At 41.1% G+C, this 19,101-nt stretch overlaps 1 protein-coding gene across 1 annotated transcript in view; it reads right to left on the bottom strand.

Moving 5' to 3' along the window:
- Positions 1 to 19,101, bottom strand: part of USP18 (ubiquitin specific peptidase 18) — a 71,757-nt gene that overhangs the window by 14,040 nt on the left and 38,616 nt on the right. The gene's annotated exons all lie outside the window — the stretch shown is intronic.

The raw sequence follows: 19,101 nt of genomic DNA, 5'->3' as shown, positions 1-19,101 counted from the left end.
TTCCACTAGATGTCAGGTGCTAGAAATGGAAGACAAGTTTGATACTGATTTTTGAGAGATCCTCTTAAAACTTAAAATTCAAGTTTTCTGTCCTCTGATTTGCCACCCACCACTTTTGGCTTCCACTCGGGGACACAGCTAGATAAAACCAGCAGTCAACAGTGTATTCTTTCCTATCTCTATGCCAAGCCAATACTCTCAAGAGACTCCAATGGCCACTCATTTCTCTGTGATTTTATGTATTTTCTTTATTAATCCCTCTAAAATATAAACAGTTTCCCAATACTCATATGTGACCCAGGTCTTCCCTAGCTGTGTCTAGGAGAACAAGAAGAGAAAGACCACTGCAGCAATGAGATGCTGCTGCTAAGAGGCGGCAAGACTTAAGCAATGGGTTCTACATGTCATACAAGTACATGCAGAGCATGTACAACTAAAATAGTAGATGCCTATCTCCTAGGAAAACACCTAGGAAGACCAAGAAAATGAACACACACTGAGGACCATCTTATACAAGGACCAATATATCTGCCAAACTACAAAGGCATGGCAAGGAAGGGTCGTCAGTGTGAGTATACTAAATGTTCATATCTGCTATATCAGCACCACTTTATTTCCTTCATAATACTTACCACAATTTGTACTTAATGTTATGGGTTTTTTTTGCTGTTTTATTTTTGCCTGTCTCTCCCCTAAACTGGAAGCTCCAGGGAGACAAAGACTCTACTTCTCTTATCTATACCACCAGCACAATACCTGGTACATAACAAGTAAATATTATATACTAGTTGAATGGACTAATTCATCCATATTCTAAGATAATCATCCCTAAACAAAGACAAACAGCAAGGTTGAACTAATGCTGTCTCCCAGTAATTATTTACAGAAGGCTGCCTGCCACAGAGACAACACTGGACAGAAAGGAAGTAGAATCACCTTGCATTGCAGAAACATTTTGCCTCATGTGACCATACCAGAATCAAAAGTCCCAATTTGTCTAAGAAATACTGGGATGTTTGCCCAGCCCATAAATGACTTTGATAAGGGAACTCTTGAGTTTACATTTTTAGCTTTAGTTGTAGTCAATAGACTTAGTGCTTAATGCTTCAGTTTTAAGTCTTAACTGATGGGCTTAAGGATTAATACATGTAAAACCATTGTTCCAGGCAATTAAGCATTTGTCCAGAGAAAGGCAGACAGCAAGCAGTTAATGATTTGTTGTCAGAGAGGACCTTTTCAACTTAACATGTGCTAGTGGAAGACAAATATTCATATAATCACAATGCAAAGAAGAATAAGGAAACTTCCCTAAGGTGCACAAACAGCTAAAGAAAGTTACAGGAAAGTGAGAATAAAACTGAAACGATAGTGTGAGAGTCTCTATAAATCTACTTCTCTGAAGGAAATGTTTAACTCATGTTCTTTTCTTCAACTAATTCCCAACCCCCTTCATTGGCATCCCTCTGACCAGAGAGTAGAATGAGAAATAATTAACTTGTCTACAAATCCCCCAACCCCCTTCGTCCGGTCATCCAGTTGTTTCCGACCATTCCTCAACCCCCTTACCTAGTTAATGATATCCCCATCTCTCCCTTCCACGTTGGTGCCGCCATTTAAACTAGCCAATCCAGAAAAACTAAGATTGTGCTGTCAACACTCCAGCCAACGGAGCAAGACCCAGCAGCCTAGGGCCTGCGTTAGGGCTAAAAACAGAATTGGCTCTCTGCCCGCATGCTTGCTGGCTGGCTTTCAATAGCGGCAGCACGCCCTTCCGCAGAAGTTATTAAGGTTGCCTTGCCGAGGTATTTTGTCTCCACAAGTCTTGCTTAATTCCATCTCTAACATCCTCCATAAAAGCAATAAAAATGCTGCTAAAAATTCAAAATTAAAATTTTCACAACTCTGGAAACTAACCAAAAAGTTTTAAAAAATCTTTAAAATGTCTATTCAAGAAAAACTGCGCCTGACCAGGCAGTGGTGCAGTGGATAGAGCGTTGGACTGGGATGTGGAGGACCCAGGATCGAGACCCCGAGGTCGCCAGCTTGAGCACAGGCTCATCTGGCTTGAGCAAAAAGCTCACCAGCTTGGACCCAAGGTCGCTGGCTCAAGCAAGCGGTTACTCAGTCTGCTGAAGGCCCACATATGAGAAAGCAATCAATGAACAACTAAGCGTTGCAACGAAAAACTAATGATTGATGTTACTCATCTCTGACTCTCTCTCTGTCTCTGTAAAAAAAAAAAAAAAAAGAAAGAAAAACTGCAAAATCTGAGTAAGAAGAAACTTTTCAACTTGGTCCATTTACATTTCTTTTGTGGAAGAAAAAGGAGTCGTGCTGAACCTGACAAGCTCACAAATGCCCTACATCAGGGGTCTCAAACTCAACTCAGCATGTGGGCCGCAGAGCAAGATCACAGCCGTTCGGCGGCCGCACTAGGTCTACAAAAGGCAACTGTTACGCAACACTTTTCTCACTGCAGTTGAAAACAAAAAAAAATCAGTACAACAAGCACAATCGTACATGCAGTTTACTCAGTGTCACAAAACGACCAGAAACTGTAGTTCGCATCACAACTGCTATTAACTAAGCTAATATCTAGCTAGGATGCTAGAGAAATGAAAAATACAAGTAGGCTCCTAGCTTACTTAATTTTATCCAAAATATTTTGAACTTCGTGGATTAGTCTGTGGGCTGCACAAAATTGTTCGGCGGGCCGCATGCGGCCCGCGGGCCACGAGTTTGAGACCCCTGCCCTACATTGTTGCCTTGCAGACTCAGAGACCTAAAGTAACCACACAAGATGGTCTGAAATTTAAAAAAAAAAGTTCTAACTAAAAGCAGTTTGGTGTGGGTAGTTGTTATAATAAACATAGGAAAATAAGTTGTGGAAATATTAATAGGAAAACTTGTAAACAGTTGAAATGAATACAAGGTGAAACTAAAGAAATTTACGTGCCAGCAAACAGCCAAGCAAGGAGTGCAAAGAAGTGGTAAGAGTGAACCTAGCCTGGCTAGGCAGTGGCACAGTGGATGGAGCATCAGACTGGGATGCAGAGGACCCAGGTTTGAAACTCCAAGATCGCTGGCTTCAGCGCGGGCTCGCCAGCTTGAGCGTGGGGTCACTGCCTTGAGCATGGATCACAGACATGACCCCATGGTCACTGGCTTGAGTCTAAAGGTCACTGGCTTGAGCAAGGGGTCACTGGCTCAGAAGGAGTCCCCGCCCCTCGTCAAGGTACATATGAGAAAGCAATCAATGAACAACTAAGGTGCCGCAACAAAGAATTGATGCTTCTCATCTCTCTCCCTTCCTGTCTGTCTGTCCTTGTCTCTGACTCTCACTCTGTCTCTGTCAGAAAAAAATAAAAAGAGTGAACGTTGGCAATAGGCAGATGTTTCTCTGATTTGTGATAACCATATGGCGAGAAGTGCTGCATGTAAAGGTTCATAAGCACGGGGCCCCTGAACCGCAGTCAGTTGTCTTGACTCCAATGCAGAGTGGGCATGTCTCCACGTTGGACCAGATCCTGAACCAGACTCCGCCGAGAGGAGCATCACCAATAGAGCCCCTTCTTAAGTGAGTACCTAGGCAGCATCTCCACATGTAACTGTGAGTGAATAAACATTGTCTGTGCTTTGAACTGCTGTTGCAACTTGTTGTTGGTGCATGTCTTTCTTCCAGAAGCAAAACTGAGCTAGCCCAAAAAGAACTCTCTGAATAATGTCAAGAGTAGTCTTGAGGACACAAACTGAACTATGTTACAAACTGCATAGTATGTCCCACTGCACAAGGATAGCCAGTACTGGGGACACATAGCTGGCAAAACCTGGGATAATTGGCAGAGTCGGAAGTCCCATAAGGACATATAAATTAAGCAAGTCTAGCATCAAAAGCTAGAAGGCCTGATCAGGCAGTGGTGCAGTGGATAGTGTGTCAGACTGGGATGCAGAAGACCCAAGTTCAAAACCCCAAGGTCGCCGGCTTGAGCATGGGCTCACTGGCTTGAGCGTAGGATCATACACATGACCCCATGGTCACTGGCTTGAAGCCTGAGGTTGCTGGCTTGAGAAAGGGGTCACTCACTCTGCTGTAGTCCTCCAATGAAAGCACATATTAGAAAGCAATCAATGAACTAAGGTGCTGCAATGAAGAACTGATGCTTCTCATCTCTGTCCTTTCCTGTCTGTCCCTATCTGCCTCTCTCTGTTTTCCTGTCTCTGTCTTTATCACAAAAAAGAATAAAATAAAATAAGGCTGGAAGGTGACAGTGAAAAGGACTGTGACTCCATATGGGATAAGGCAGTCCACAGAAAGCTGGAAAATTATTTTCTTTTCCATCTTAGGGTCAGGCCTAGTTGGGGTATTATGCTGACCTGCCAGGTACCAAGGAGCATGAGAAAACCACACTAACACCTCCAAATGGAATAAAAGAGAATAGTCTGTGAAAAGAGGATCTACAAAATAAACTCTGGAGCAAATTCATGAAAATATTATATTGCTTAAAGCTAAAGGTAACTAAAGGCCTAAGAGAGTGTTAGAGGAAGTAGAATGTAGAAACTAGTTTTAAATATCCATTACTAACCCAAAATATTTTACCTACTTGGGAGATAGAGTAGAAATTTTACTTCGTAAAGTCCTTGGAGGACTACCGAGGACTCCCTAAGGAAAAGGTTTAAGGTCTTGGTTGCAGAAAATATCTCATGCAACCTAAAAACCCAAAAAATGTAAACCCCATCACAGAAAAGGCAGAAGGAGAAGAAATTACGGAATTCTCCTCCAAACCATTGAACAAATTGATGCAGACACAAGGGCAAGGAACTAGCAGGGAAGTATTGCAAAAAGTAAAACCAGTAGTGGTGAGAAAAAAAATCTATAGAACAGGAAGATTCTAATAATGAAGAAACTATTGAATTTAGCCCATATAACAGGACAGAACTAGCAGAACTCAGAAAGACACTAACTCAAGGAAATAATACAGATGTAGATTGGTTAATCAAAATTTATGAATGGGAATACACACATCTGTAGATACTCCTATCTACAGATGAATTAAAAGCAGTAATAGATGCAATTGAAAATCTAAAAATTAAATACCAGCTAGGGTTATTAATTGATAGGAATAAAGATAGAATAACATCACATCACTATGGAATTGGATTAGAGAAGCATGGAGAACAGCATATCCCACCATAGACTTAACATCAGGAGCAATAACAGCTAGATGGACAGAAACAGGAGAGTTAAAAATACAGTTAAGAAAGCTAGTACATTGATTAAGTATATATGAGGATGGTTTAGGAAATCCATGGGAAAATAAAAATACATCAGGGATGATCACAGCACTCATACCTGGAGCCCCAGAGAATTATAAAATAACATTACAAAACTTGTTACAAGGGGTATCCACAGCAGAGCACATTAGATAAAGAATACAATACATGAGGGCCTAAATAGAAAAAATTAATCTACATACTACACATCTATGCCAAACCTAGGGAAAAGAACTACAAATAGATTCAAATATAGAAGAATGAATACTGGAAATGACCATTTTAAATCTTCATACAGTGGTCCTATTAAACAGGGAAACCCCAACTATCTAAAAAATCAAGCCCCGTATTGGAAAAGGAATAACCCATTTAACAGACAAAAGCAACACAATAATAACCCATTTAAATCTAATAAAAAGCAAGAAGAAAACCAGAGTCAGGGACAAAAATAAGACTGGAAGAAAATAGAACAAATCATTCTATAATGAGAAGGGTAGAAACTGCCAGACAGAAGTAACTCCCCCCGATGGAACAGTGAGGGGGGAATTCCAAAAAATTAGCCAAAATTATTGCTAAGAGACAGGGAGATAACAGACTCCCTGTTAGAGGTAAAATTTCCAGATAGTGGAAGGAAATTTCAGACACAATTTTTATTAGATACAGGTTCCCAGGTCTCATTACTAAAGGGAATATATAAATCCAACAAAGAAATGAGTAGAAGGAATAAAAGGGGACTCACTAATAGCATCAGCCAGAAATGGAGTTATATATTATAAAGGACTGACTAAAGAAGTAACAACTTTCTAATTAAACCCAAATTTCCAAAATATCAGAGGAATGGACGTACTACCACATTTAATAGAATTAAAAATACATACACCTGGCTTGCATAAATTAAAAAAAACTTGGCACAATTACAGATAAAGCCCATAACACTAACAGAACCCTTAAAAGCATCATTTATGCCACAATACCCATTAAAGGGAGGACACCAAAGTTACAGAGGCTATAAACAAATTAATTGATGAAGATATAACTGAAGTAGGCAGATCACACATGTATAATAGCCCAGTATGGCCAGTAAGAAAGCCAAATAGAACTTATAGAATCACCACAGATTATAGAAATATCAGTGAAAACTCCCCAAGCATAGACAAAACTTTACCTGATGCACAAGAAGTAATCAATATTTTACAAAAAGATAACCCAAAATTTATGGCAGCAATCGATCTCTTGGATGTTTTTCACAATACCCATTCATGAGGACTCTAGACCAATAACAACTTTTACCTGGAAAGGAAAACAATATCAATTTAAAAGGCTGCCACAGGGGTATAAAAATTCAATCGCCACTGCACATAACCTGTTAACTTCTAGCATAAATCCAAAAGACTACCAATCCAAAATTATCACATACATTAGTTATATTATCATGTGTAATGAAGACAAAGAAAACCTTCAAGAAGACCTAAACAAACTAGTAGAACGATTTTAAAAAGCAGGATGAACAATAAATCCAGAGAAAATACAACCCCCTGGGACAGAAGTAAAATTTGTAGGAATTCAATGAAGCTCAGATGGTAGAAAAATACCGGAAAAGGGGCCCTGGCCAGTTGGCTCAGTGGTTGAGTTTTGGCCCGGTGAGTTCCAGGTTTGATTCCTGGTCAAGGCACATAAGAGAAGCACCCATCTGCCTCTCCACCCCTTCCCCCTCTCCTTTCTTTCTCTCTCTCTCTTCCCCTCCTGTAGCCAAGGCTCCATTGGAGCAAAGTTGGCCTGGGCGCTGAGGACGGCTCCATGGCCTCTATCTAAGGTGCTGAGGATGGCTCCGGTCATAGTGGAGCAGTGCCTCAGATGGGCAGAGCATTGCCCCCTAGTGGGCATGCCAGGTGGATCCCAGTCAGGAACATGTGGGAGTCTGACTGCCTCCCTGCTTCTAACTTCGGAAAAACAAAAAACAAAAAACAAACAAAAACCAGAAAAAGTAGTAAATAAAATATTTAGCATAAAAGCCTCAACTAACAAAAAGGAAGCACAACAAATAGAATTATTTGCATACTGGAGAAATCATATTTCATACTTACCAGTACTAGCAGAACTGATATATAAAGTGACTAGGAAAGCAATAGATTTCACATGGGGAAAGGAACAACAAGATTCACTAGACCAATAAAAGGAATATCTAGAACATTTTCAGAAACTACAGGCACCTACCATATTTCCCCATGTGTAAGATGCACCTTAATTTTGGGGCCCTAAATTTGAAAAAAAAAAGTATTACATAGACTTATTGAACTCAAGTTTTATTCATAAAATTCATACAACTCCTCATCATTGTCAAAACTCCCATCCAGGGGGGTTCAAGAGGGTAAAGGAGTAGGTGGTTGTTCCAACTACCACCTCGCAGGACCAAATTGGATTACAAATTAATATAAGAACAATCATCTTGTAAAATCAACTTTGGACTAAAGGAAGAGGCCTCTATAACCAAAGATCACAGAAGAAGCCACACTGAGACTGGTAGAAGGGCAGAGATGCAGAAAGGGCTGTCCCGCTCCCAGGACCGAGGGGTGGCTGAAGGTCCGAAGGGACTGTCACCATGGGGAGGGGCACCATGAGAGGTATAGGTAGGTGCTTAGCCCCAGGCCCGGAGTCCCAGCCTAGAGCCCCAGAGCCTAGAAGAGGCACCCAGACAGCATTTGGTGGTGAAAGGAGCTGGGTTTCTGTCTGTGATAAAGAGACTGAGCTTTCTGAGACGCAGACTCCATCTTAAAGGGCCCACGCAGAAAACCTCATTCACAGCCACTTACTCAGGTCTCTGGTGGAGGGAGACCTGAGAGGACTAGAGTTGCGTGAGGAGAGTGTAAAGTTGGAGGCCCAGGGAGAGACACTGTGGGGGACAGCCACCAGAACCCCTGTGCTGAGTCATTCTCCAATGCTGCAGTCTCCATCTTTTTTGGGTGGAGCAGTCCCCTCTGAATGGCATCAGCCTGGGGAAAAGTAGCTGCTCTGCCCTTGGGTGTCTCTTCTGCCCATCATGGCAACTGGTCATTCTGAAAGGCCAGGAAACAGGGGGTGTGTCAGTTGCTCAGTTTTCTGGTGTTGAGACCAGAGCGTCCTCCCACACACTCCCAACTCTAGGACTGGTGCTTCCGCCTCACGGGAGGCTCAGTAGAAACTGTCACAAGAGGGGGCAGATTATACCTTTGGGTCTCAGAGGCCACACCACCAGACTCCTGGAGCCATACCCTACTGAGGTCTGTGAAAAAAGTCTGGAAAGACTGACATCTGGGACTGAGGGGCAGAGACACACCCACCACCCTTCCTAATCCCTGAATTGCTACAGGCGCTTGACTCTAGCAGAGGTTTTTTTCAGTCTGAGCCCAACAAGGAGCCAGCAAACAGAGGTTACAGGAGGTGGGACTCAGAGAAACTTGGCCTTTTAAGTGGAACTTGCCCCAGACCCAGCGTGGGTAAAAGCCAGCTGAGGTGTGCAGCTTGTTATTTCCATGTAGACCTGGGCTCAGCAGAGGCAGCCACAAACTCTGGATTGCTTGTAGCTCCAAGAAGGTTGCTGAGGGACAGTCATGGGCAGTGTCTTTCACTGGTCTGCACCAGGTTCCTGCCAGGGAGGCCCGGGCTGGCACATCCAGGGGCCAGCAGCAGAAAGCATTGGTTCAGGACCTAACCGCCCTTGCTAGACTGGTATCCTAAGGAAAGGCTCCTCATACCTGGCCCAGCTGAGGAAAGTTCCACTCTCTGTGATCAGTACCAGCACAGCAGCTCATGTGCATTGGATAGGTTGTAGCTTCACAGTCAGCCGGCCTGGGCGCTGGATGGATATCCTGCCCTGCAGGGCTAGATTCCACAGGGGGAAGGGAGAGAGGCGTGGAGTATGAACATTTAACGTGTGGGTCTCTGTGAGTCTATTGTTGGATCTGGTTGATGGGCTTAGCCACCTTTGGGGCTCACTCAGCCCCAGGAGAGGACTCTCTCACTCTTCCTCCCTGAGACCAGGATCTCACCAGCTGAAAGAACTTATGCAGAGGGGACTGTCAGCCAAACTTAGTTTGAACCTGCTGCTCACCTTGTTGGGGAGAAATAAGTTTTGAGTATCCAGCGGTGGCTGAGGGATTAAGCTCTGGAGGAGGGGCCACATTCCCCATACTAAGATCCTGACCAAGACACCACTGACGTTGTATTCACAACCTCAGCTGCAACCTGTAGAAGGGTTAGCTGGGTTAGGCCAGACTGAGCCCACACTACAGTATTACTACAGAAGACTCTGTGGGAAGACCAGGCAGCTGCAAGAGGAGAAGGAGCAGCTGAAAAGTCTGGACAAATTTTACAGAGCTTGGGGCTTTTACAGAGCTTCTGTAATCTCTAAGCAGGAGGAAGCTAATCGTTATACAAAAGTTGGTCCCTCCCACACTACCCAGGAACAGAAAACGCAGACATAAACAGTAAAAAGTGCAGTAGCTGCAGACAGGTAGCCCAAAGCATGTTGCAAACAACAGCTGATGCCAACCGAAGAAGATCTAGAGCCAACACCGGGTGGCAGAAAGTGGGTGGCAGAAAGCAGCAACCCTAGACTCAGCAAGCTACACAAGCAGCACACCCAAAGAAGTGGTTCAGCAGGCACCAGACATTGTGGAAAATAAATATTCCCAACAGGCCAGACACTGCACAGTATCTAATACACATGATCAAGGTTGATCCTTAGTGCCAGACAGCCTGAAGGGATAACTGCACCTACAAGAGGACCAACTACATTCAATACCCACATACAACAGAAGGAAAAATACTACCCACAAGAAGCATTCCTAGAGCAAGGAAAACAGGTGGCCTGGCGGTCAGGACCACCAAGCCCATCTTCTTCATACAGACACCACAACAAATTTCAAAGTCAGACAGCACACAGACAAAATGGGCAAAGAAATATGATCCAAATGAATAAACAAGAGAAATCCCCAGAAAAAGAACTAAATGAAATGGAAGTAACCAAATTACCAGATGCAGTTTAAAATAATGATTTTTAAAATGCTCAAAGATCTTAGAGCAACAATGAATGGTCATAATGAGAACTTAAATAAAGAAATAGCAAGCATCAAAAAGGACATCGAAATCATAAAAAAAGAAGCAGTCAGAAATGACAAATACAATATCAGAAATGAAGACTACACTAGAAGGAATCAACAGCAGGCTGAATGAAGCAGATGATCAAATCAGTGATTTAGAAGACAAGATAAACATAAGCACAGAAGTAGAGCAACAAAAAGAAAAGAGGTGCAAAAAGGCTGAGGAAACTAAGAGAGCTCTGTGACAACATGAAGAGGAACAACATCTGCAGTTTAGGAGTTCCTGAAGGAGAAGAGAATAAACAAAGAAATAGAGAACCTGTTTGAAGAAATCATAGCTGAAAATTTCCCTAAATTGATGAAAGAAAAAGTCAAACAAATTCAAGAAGCACAGAGTCTCATTAAAGAGGAATCCAAGGAGGCCTGCATCAAGCACATCATTATTAAAATGCCAAAGTTAAGAGAAAAAGAAAGAATACTAAAAGCTGCAAGAGAAAAGCAGTTAATTACCCCAGAGGAGCCCCATAAGGATGACACCTGACCTTTCAACAGAAACACTTGAGGCCAGAAGGGACTGTCAAGAAATAGTCAAAGTGGCCCTGGCCGGTTGGCTCAGCGGTAGAGCATCGGCCTGGCATGCGGGGGACCCGGGTTCGATTCCCGGCCAGGGCACATAGGATAGGCGCCCATTTGCTTCTCCACCCCCCCTTCCTCTCTGTCTCTCTCTTCCCCTCCCGCAGCCAAGGCTCCATTGGAGCAAAGATGGCCCGGGCGCTGGGGATGGCTCCTTGGCCTCTGCCCCAGGCACTAGAGTGGCTCTGGTCGTGGCAGAGCAATGCCCCGGAGGGGCAGAGCATCGCCCCCTGGTGGGCGGAGCGTCACCCCTGGTGGGCGTGCCGGGTGGATCCCGGTCGGGCGCATGAGGGAGTCTGTCTGACTGTCTCTCCCCATTTCCAGCTTCAGAAAAATCCCCCCCCCAAAATGAAATATTTAAAGTGATGCAAAACAAGAACCTACAACCAAGACTTCTTATCCAGCAAGGCTATCGTTTAAAATTGAAGGAGAAATAAAAAGCTTCCCAGACCAAAAAAAAAAAAAAAAAAGACTTAAGGAATTCATTACAACAAAACTAGTACTGCAAGAAATGTTAAGGGGCCTGCTGTAAAAAGAACAAAGGATAAAAAGAAATCAGGAAAAAGAGGATTGTAGATTTAAAGAGTAAAATGGCAATAAATAAGTACATATTAATAATAATCTTAAAAGTAAATGGATTAAATTCCCCAATCAAAAGACACAGGGTAGCTGCATGGATAAGAAAACAAGACCCTTACATATGCTGTCTACAAGAGCCCCACCTCAGAACAAACGATACACATAGACTGAAAGAGAAGGGATGGAAAAATGTATTTCATGCAAATGGAAATTTTTAAAAAGCTGGGATAGCAATATTTATATCTGACAAAATAGCCTTTAAAACAAAGGCTATATAGTAAGGGATAAAGAAGGTCACTACATAATGATAAAGGGAGCAATCCAACAGGAGGATATAACCATTGTAAATATATATGTGCCTAATAAAGAAGCACCTAAATATATAAAGAAGATTTTTTTGAACATAAAGTGCAAGATCAACAGCAATACTATAATAGAAGGGGATTTTAATACCCCACTAACATCAATGGATAGATCCTCCAGACAGAAAATTAACAAAGAAACAGCAGCCTTAAATGACACACTTGATCAACTGGATTCAATTGATATCTTCAGAACCTTCATCCTAAAGCAACAGAATATACATTCTTTTCAAGTGCTCATGGTACATTCTCTAGGACAGACCACATGTTAGGATACAAAACAAGGCTCAATAAATTTAGGAATATTGAAATCATATCAAGCATCTTCTCTGAACACAATGGCATGAAACTAGAAATCAACTACAATAGAAAAACTGAAAAACATTCAAACACTTGGAGGCTAAATAGCATGTTATTAAATAATGAATGGGTTAACAATGAGATCAAGGAAGAAATCTACAATTTTCTTGAAACAAATTAAAATGAACTTACAGCAACTCAAAATCTATGGGACACAGCAAAAGCAGTCCTGAGAGGGAAGTTCATAGCATTACAGGCATACCTTAAGAAGCAAGGAAAAGTTCAAATAAACAACTTAACCCTGTACCTAAAAGAACTAGAAAAAGAACAACAAATAAAGTCCAGAGGAAGTAGAAGAAAAGAAATAATAAAAATCAGAACAGAAATAAATGACATAGAGGCTAAAAAAACAATACAAAAGATCAATGAAACCAACAGCTGATTCTTTGAAAAGGTAAACAAGATTGATGAACCTCTAACCAGACTCATCAAGAAAAAAAGAAGACTGAAATAAAATTAAAAATGAAAGTGGAGAAGTAACAACGGACACTGCAGAAATACAAAGGATGTTAGAAAATACTGTAGAGATCTAAATGCCAAAAAATTGAACAACCTATGTAAAATGGATAAATTTCTAGAAACATATAATCTTCCAAAATTCAATCTGGAAGAATCAGAAAACCTAAACAGACTGATTACAACAAATGAAATTGAAACAGTTCTCAAAAAACACCCAGAAAACAAAAGTCCTGGAACAAGTGGCTTTGCAGGCAAATTTTACTAAACATTCAAAGAAGAACTAACACCTATCCTTCTCAAGTTATTTCAAAAACTCAAGAGGAAGAAAGATTTCCAAGCTCCTTTTATAAGGCAAACATTATCCTCATTCTAAAGCCAGGTAAAGACACTACAAAGAAAGAAAATTATAGACCAATATCCCTGATGAGCATAGATGCTAAAATTCTCAACAAAATATTAGCAAACCAGACCCAGTAATACATCAAGAACATCATATAGCATGATCAAGTGGGATTTATTCCAGGAAGGCAAGGCTGATACAATATTTGCAAATCAATAAATGTGATTCATCACATAAACAAAAGAATAAAAATCACATGATTGTATCAATAGATGCACAAAAAGCATTTGATTAAACCCAGCACCCATTTATGATCAAAATGCTCAGCCAAGTGGGAACACAGGGAACATACTGTAACATAATAAAGGCCATCTATGATAAACCAACAGCCAACATCATACTCAATGGGCAAAAATTAAAAGCAATCCCCTTAAGCCTGACCTGTGGTGGCACAGTGGATAAAGCGTTGACCTGGAACGCTGAGGTCGCCGATTCAAAACCCTGGGATTATCTGGTCAAGGCACATATAAGAGTTGATGCTTCCTGCTCCTCCTCTCTTCTCTCTCTCTCTCTCTCTCTCTCTCTCTCCTTCTCTCCTCTCTAAAATGAATCAAGTCTTTAAAAAAAATAAGGCAATCCCCTTAAGATCAGGAACAAGGTAGGGGTGCCCTCTTTCATCATTCTTATTAAACACGGTTTTGGAAATCCTAGCCACAGCAATCAGACAAGAAGAAGAAGAAAAAGGCATCCAAATTGGAAAAAAAGTAAAACTATCATTATTTGCTGATGACATGATACCATATATAGAAAACCCTAAAGTCTCAGTCAAAAAACTACTAAACCTGATGAATGGATTTGTCAAGGTGCCAGGATATAAAATTAATTTTCAGAAAACAGTGGCATTTTTATACACCAACAATAAACTGTCTGAAAGAGAAATTAAGGAAACAATACCCTTCACTTTTGCAACAACAAAAAAGAAATAAAGTCTAGGAGTAAATTTAACCAAGGAGGTACAAGACTTGTACTCAGAAAATTATAAGACATTGAAAAAAGATATCAAGGAAGATACAAACAAGTGGAAGCATATAATGTGATTATAGATAGAAAAAAAAACATCATTAAAATTACTATGTAAAATAAAATTAAAATTATTTAATACATAAAATTATTATGTATTAAAATTACAGTAAAAATACTACCCAAAGCAATCTATAAATTCAATGCAATTCATATTAAAATACCAATAGCATACATACTTCAAAGATACAGAACAAATATTCCAAAAATTTATATTAAACCAAAAAAGAACACGAATAGCCTCAGCTATCTTGAAAATGATGAACAAAGTGGCAGGTATCACACTTCCTGATATCAAGTTATACTACAAGCCCATTGTACTCAAAACAGCTTGGTATTGGCATAAGAACAGGCATACAGATCTATGGAACCAAACAGAGAACCGAGAAATAAACCCTTGCCTGTATGGACAATTGATATTGGACAATTGATATTTGACAAAGGAAGTAAGAGCATACAATGGAGTAAAGACAGTCTCTTTAATAAATGGTGTTGGGAAAAGTGGACAGGTACATGCAAAAAAAAATGAAACTAGACCACCAACTTATGCCATTCACAAAAATAAACTCAAAATGGATAAAAGACTTAAAGGTAAATCGTGAAACCATAAACATCTTGGAATAAAACATAGAGAGTAAACTCTCCGATATCTCTTGTAGCAATATTTTTGCCTATTTATCCCCATGAGCAAGTGAAATAAAGGACAAAATTAACAAATGGGACTACATTAAACTAAAAAGCTTTTGCACAGCAAAGGACACCATGAACAAAATACAAAGAAAACCCACATAATGGGAGAACATATTTGCCAACACATCTGATGAGTTAATAACCAAAATTTATAAAGAACTTCTAAAACTCAACACCAGGAAGGTAAACAATCCAATTAAAAAATGGGCAAAGGAACTGAATAGAGCAGGGGTCGGGAACCTTTTGGCTGAGAGAGCCATGAACGCCACATATTTTAAAATGTAATTCTGGGCCCTGGCCAGTTGGCTCAGCGGTACAGCGTCGGCCTGGCGTGCGGGGGACCTGGGTTCGATTCCCGGCCAGGGCACATAGGAGAAGCACCCATTTGCTTCTCCACCACCCCCCTCCTTCCTCTCTGTCTCTCTCTTCCCCTCCCGCAGCCAAGGCTCCATTGGAGCAAAGATGGCCCGGGCGCTGGGGATGGCTCCTTGGCCTCTGCCCCAAGTGCTAGAGTGGCTCTGGTCACAGCAGAGCGACGCCCCAGAGGGGCAGAGCATCGCCCCCTGGTGGGCAGAGCTTCGTCCCTGGTGGGCATGCCGGGTGGATCCCGGTCGGGCGCATGCAGGAGTCTGTCTGACTGTCTCTCCCCGTTTCCAGCTTCAGGAAAAAAAAAAAATGTAATTCTGTGAGAGCCATACAACGACCCGTGTACATTACACATTATCCAATAAAAATTTGGTGTTGTCCCGGAGGACAGCTGTGATTGGCTCCAGCCACCCACAACCATGGAACATGAGCAGTAAGAAATGGATTGTAATACATGAGAATGTTTTATATTTTTAACATTATTTTTTTTATTAAAGATTTGTTTGCGAGCCAGATGCAGCCATCAAAAGAGCCACATCTGGCTCATGAGCCATAGGTTCCCCATCCCTGGAATAGACACTTCTCCAAAGAAGACATATAAATGGCCAATAGGCATATGATAAAATGTTCAACATTGCTAATCATCAGAGAAATGCACAATGAGATACCACTTCACACCTGTCAGAATGGTGCTTGTTAACAAATCAACACACAATAAGTGCTCACGAGGGTGTGGAGAAAAGGGAACCCTCCTGCACTGCTGGTGGGAATGCAGACTTGTGCAGCCACTGTGTAAAACAGTATGGCGTTTCCTCAAAAAATTAAAAATGGAACTGCCTTTTGACCCAGCCATCCCGCTTTCAGGAATATAACCTAAAAATACCAAATCACTGATTCAAAAGAAGATATGCACCCCCATGTTTATGGCAGCATTGTTCACAATAGCCAAGATCTGGAAATAGCCCAAGTGTCTGTCAGTGGACAAGTGGATTTAAAAAATGGAGTACAGCCTGACCAGATGGTTGCACAGTGGATAGAGCACTGGACTGGGACACAGAGACCCATGTTCAAAACCCTGAGGTCACTGGCCAGAGCACAGGCGTATCTGTTTGAGCAAGGCTCACCAGCTTGAGGCCAAGGTTGCTGGCTTGAGCAAGGGGTCTCTCGGTTTGCTGTAGCCCCCCGCCCCTGGGTCAAGGCACATATGAGAAAGCAATCAATGAACAATTTAGGTGCCGCAATGAAGAATTGATGCTTCTTATATCTCTCCCTTCCTGTCTGTCTGTCCCTATCTGTCCCTCTCTCTGTCTCTGTCACACACACAAAAAACAAAAAATTGTGGTACATATATACAATGGAATACTACATGGCTGTGAAAAAGAAGAAAATCTTACCTTCTGTGATGGCATGGATGAAACCTGAAGATTATTATGCTAAGTGAAATAATCCAGGCAGGGAAAGAAAAATATCGTATGATCTCACTTATATGTAGAATCTAATGAACAAAGTGAATGGAGTATCAGGATAGAGACAGGGTCACAGGGAGCAGAGGGACAGCTGTCAGAGGAAAGGAGGATGAGGGGGTGGGATCAGAGAAGGCGAAGGGATTAGTAAAATTATATATATTGATACATAACACATAGATACAGATAACAGGACAGCAAATCCCAGAGGGAAGGGAGAGGGAGTTAGGGGGAGGGGGGAATGGGGGTGTAATGAGGGACATGTGGGTGGGGGAGTAAGGGTGTTATATTGATTGAGACACTTGAATCTATGTTAACACAATGAATTAAAATTAATAAATATAAAATATAAATATAAATAAAAAAATAAAAATATAGACTACTAGATCATAGTACCAAACAGAATAGACATAAACAGAGAAAGAAAACTTTTACAATTCCTAAAAGCAGCAGCTATTGGAGTATCAGCCTTAGCATTACCATATCAGTATACAACATAGTCAAAATCAGCAAGATCACAACAAAACTAGCAGAATTAAAACTAACAAGAGAGACTATGGACAAACTCTAGGCTTACTCTGGAAACATTTCACAACTGTAACTGACATAACAACACACATGCAGATACAAATACAAGTATTGGAAAAAGCATCCAAAGAAAGAATAGATTACCTGGTCGCTGATATACAAGGCCTAAGAAATTTCACACAAAACCTAGTTTTACTAACAGCCTGCCAAAGAACCCAAGACCAACTAACATTTGCACTAAGAAATATTAGAGACATAATGGTGAGTGGAGAAGGTACTCACCCCTCTGGACACAAAATTTAGCATTATTAGAACCCACAGGACCAGAAGGATGCATAATGTCACTATCTGAATTCACTATAAAGACTATAGCAGGAGGCACAACACTATTAGGATTCCACACTATACCTTTACCACACAGACTAGATAATGGTAAACATGTAATACCAGTAAGCAATTTGTTATACGAGAAACCTTATTTCTTGAAACCAGAACAGCTAATAACATGGACAAAAAACACATACATAACCACACAGCAGCTAGACATAAACTTTTTACTTACCCGTGGTGGAAACCACCCCGAGGGAAGAATTTTACAATCTAGGAAATTTCGGCTTTGTACACTGCAACACCAACTTGACCTACTGAGACCACACTGCGAACTCAGGGAATTGGACAATGGACAACATTATAGACACCTGCAAACTAATCACTGACACCATGAATGTGACAAACAATGGAAAAACCATCTACTTATATGTAGTTCACAACACACTGAAATATTTACTGATAACCACGTTCAGTGAGCTATAGGAAGAACATATAAACGGAAAAACGCTACAAAGAAACCTACAAAAACTTGAAGTAATCCATATTGAAACTAAAAAACATCTCTAAAGCATGACAAGAACAAGACATCATAAGGGAACTGAGACTAATACCTAACAGCATGAGCATCATCCTAGACCATGATGCGAAAGGACTTGGTAAACCATGTAATTTTATAGACTGTGGGATCTATAATCTCAACATTGAGTTGTAAACCCACATGGAATTTACTGAACACTGCATACTATACTGAACAGGGTATTCATACCTTCACATCCATTTGGACTAGAGTGAAAGAAATTATAATGTTTATTTGCTTGTTTGTACTAATATTGAGGTGATTATGTGTGATAAATATTCTTTGTGTATATTTAGAAATAATAAAGACAAAATATAGTGTGCCCCCTCAACTACATAGGATGTTGGAACCAAGGGGTGAATGTTATAGTAAATATAGGAAAATAAGTTGTGGAAATATTAATAGGAAAACTTGTAAACAATTGAAATGAATACAAAGTGAAACTATAAATATTTACATGCCAGGCAAACAGCCAAGCAAGGAGTGCAAAGAAGTGATAAGAGCGAACCCTGGCAATATCCAGATGTTTCTCTGATTTGTGATAGCCATATGGCGAGAAGTGCTGCATGTAAAGGTTCATAAGCACGGGGCCCCTGAACCGCAGTCAGTTGTCTTGCCTCTAACACAGAGTGGCATGTCTCCACATCAGACCAGATCCTGAACCAGATGCCACCCAGAGGAGCATTACCAATGGGGCCCCTTCCTAAACGAGCATCTCTGCATCTGTGAGTGAATAAATATTGCCTATGCTTTGAACTGCAACTTGTTTTCAGTGCATGTGCTGGGCAAACAATTTTGTAACAAATGTTTTTAGGTTTCTCGCTTGTATTGGGGCAGTGCCATGGGTGTGTAGTCTATGGAGGGCTGAGGGTACGTGCCCTCAGGACGGTATATTGTAAATTGCAGACTGTCTGCCTCCATGGGGAGGAGCAATCATTTGCTTTTGTTTGCAGAAGTAGGGGTATTTCTACCCCGCCTGTTTAGC

This window comes from Saccopteryx bilineata, chromosome 6 (assembly GCF_036850765.1).
Source record: "Saccopteryx bilineata isolate mSacBil1 chromosome 6, mSacBil1_pri_phased_curated, whole genome shotgun sequence".
NCBI classification, from domain to species: Eukaryota; Metazoa; Chordata; class Mammalia; order Chiroptera; family Emballonuridae; genus Saccopteryx; species Saccopteryx bilineata.
Note: the sequence above shows the minus strand (reverse complement) of the source record. Positions and strands in the feature narration are given on the sequence as shown.